This window comes from Alligator sinensis, unplaced genomic scaffold (assembly GCF_000455745.1).
Source record: "Alligator sinensis unplaced genomic scaffold, ASM45574v1 scaffold73_1, whole genome shotgun sequence".
Lineage (NCBI taxonomy): Eukaryota > Metazoa > Chordata > Crocodylia > Alligatoridae > Alligator > Alligator sinensis.
Genome location: NW_005841838.1, coordinates 4538576 through 4541208, shown reverse-complemented (window position 1 = coordinate 4541208; position 2633 = coordinate 4538576).

Genomic DNA, 2633 nt, shown 5'->3' with positions numbered 1-2633 from the left:
TTTCCCTATGCTTTCTGCCCCATCTATTGCTCTGCTTTTCTGCTCCCTGATCTATCTGCCATTGGGTTGCTTGTGTTTACTCAAGGCAAACAAGCTATTACCAACTCCTCTGCCACCTAGTGGTGAGCCTGCATAATAGTGCTTGTTAAACTACCCTGGGAGAGCTGGTTGTCTGTCTGCTCCAATCCCAGTGTACTTTGGTATATAAAGCAATGGAAGTTAAACAGGTATAAATGTGTCATGTGTCCAGGTTCTTGTATCCAGTAGGCAGACCCTTCTTTGGGAAAACTGCTTCCCGCTGCTGCAGCTGATGTAGTTATTAGGGCTGTACAAAACAGCGCCATTTCGTTTCGACTTCCATTTCGCCATTTCGATGGGACAGTGTTTCATTTCAAGTTTCGTTTAAAAAGCACAGTTCCATTTCATTTAATCGAAACTGTTTCACTGTTTCGACGCTGTTTCACCCATAGGCTATAATGGGGAAGCACAAACTGCCTATAACTTCGTCATTTCTTGCCTGATTTGGATGAAACTTGTAAGAATGGTAGCCCCTTCTAAGGCCATGAAGCCTACCACATTTCAAGGAGATAGGTGCAGAGATTTCCAGGAAACTAACCTCAGGCTGCTGACAAGTAAAACTCATGACATGGGTGACACTGCGTGTGTTAAGGTGCACCCTCACTGGCGCTGGGGCCTCTACACAACACAGTAGTGTACCCCAATGAGGTCTCCTACAGCCTCAGCCTGGTCCACCACTTTAAATGACAACAGGTAAAATATTAACTAGGTGAGCAGTAGCACAGTAGCATCAGCAGCATCTCAGGCAGCCAAACTGTGACAGAAACTTTCTTTCCTCTCCTGCAGGAACTTCTTCTCTAGCAGCTGCCAGAGAACTCTCCCTGCCAGCCCCAGACCTGGGGCTTAGATGTGCCCAGGGCCCTGCGTTCTTCTGGTCAGATGCTAGGGGTGTTAGTCTAAGGACATGGCACAGACAGACAAGGTCCTTTGGGTCAATCTAATCTGGTATGTTTTAGCAGACCAACTGAATAGGTACAGAAATATGTCTTAGCAAGCTTTTGGGTTGAAAAACCCTTTGTCAGGCTGAGGAAGCACCTGCAGTTGGTCTGTGTATGCGCTGTTCCTGGATGGAAGGAATAGTAAAGAAGCCAGAGGCTGGCATGCAATGCAGGCAAGAAAGCCAGTCAGTGAAAATGGAAATGGAGGTGTCAGGGGGTGAGGGACAGGCTGGGGTGGAGGGGAGGGGGATGTAGCAGCACAGGTAAAAGTGGAGAGGTACCTGGGGAGTTGGATGTCCAGCAGGTTGCAGTGTGTCAGAATTCCACTGTCTATATTGAGTCCATGACTTTCTGTACCTAGGAGGTTGATGAAGTGCAGTTCATAGGCTTGTCTGTGAAAAGTCTCTGCACATGTTCAGTTTGAGAGTCCAATATTGAAGCATTCTTCACTGCAGATTTCTACCATTGCCTGGGATCTCTGGATGGAAAGTCCATGTAAGAGCTGAGGATTATCATAACGTCTGTCTACAGCAGTGGCAATGTGTAGGGGGTGCATGGGGATGACCCCCTGAGGGTGCTAGTGCACCCCTGACAGGCAGCAGTCCGCACTTAGGTGACGGGCAGGTGGGAGCACTGGTGCCCCGCCCTGTGAGTGCCAGCTGGGGAGTGGGGGCACAAGGTGGAGCCCTGCTGGCACTTCCCTCTGCCATTGGTTCTTGAGAAGAAGCCTAATGAGGAAGAATTTTTCATGGAAGAGCTGGAATCACAGGAGAGAAGGAACAATCCCTCAGCAAGAAACAACATAGCAGCAGCAGCTCTTCTCCTTTCCTTGTCAGAGGAAAATGACAGCAGTTTCCCACCCTACATTGAAATGCCTCAGTTTCCAAAGAGAGACCCAAACTGCTAAGTGTCTGGCATGAGTCAGAAAGGGTTGGAGTCTAGCTCTGAATCAAGAGTCTCCCATCTGGATGGAGGGTCTGTGCCCAACCTTACAGGGTGCGGGTTCTCTCATTTTGTCTGGAGGGAGACTAAGGAGGACACCTTGGGGTTCCAAGACAGCGAGAAAACCTCCCTTTCAGACAGCTCCTCCTTGGAAGACTCTAGATATCCAACAGAAGGATTTGAGCAGTGTAATGTGGACGTGGACAGTGCCAACAAGAGGCCTTCCTTCAGGTGACTATGCTGACAGATGGTCTTCATTTTTTACCCTTCCTTTGAGGACCCACGTCTTCCCACAAGGGGCCACCTTTACCCTGACCTGGACAGGCTTCCCTTCCCTGAGCACATAGCTTGCTTGAAAGTACGAGTCTCTGAAGACTCCAGTGAGCTCCCTCCCCAGGACATTGGCCTTCAGACTTTACAGTTCTCAGAGGACAAGGACATTTGAAGTGACTGTGACAGTGAGACAGACTTTCTGGCCACACAGTCAGCAGGAGGAACACTGCCTCCAGCCACGATGCTAAGAGAGACTTTTGAAGCTGGGACATGGGGAATGCATGGGACCGTGGAGGAAAAGAACTACCAAAAGCTTAAATTCCAGGGCTATCAGCAGGTGCATTGTATGTCAAGAAACTGATGGCATCATGGGGAGGAATGAAAGGACAAGCATTTGTTAGC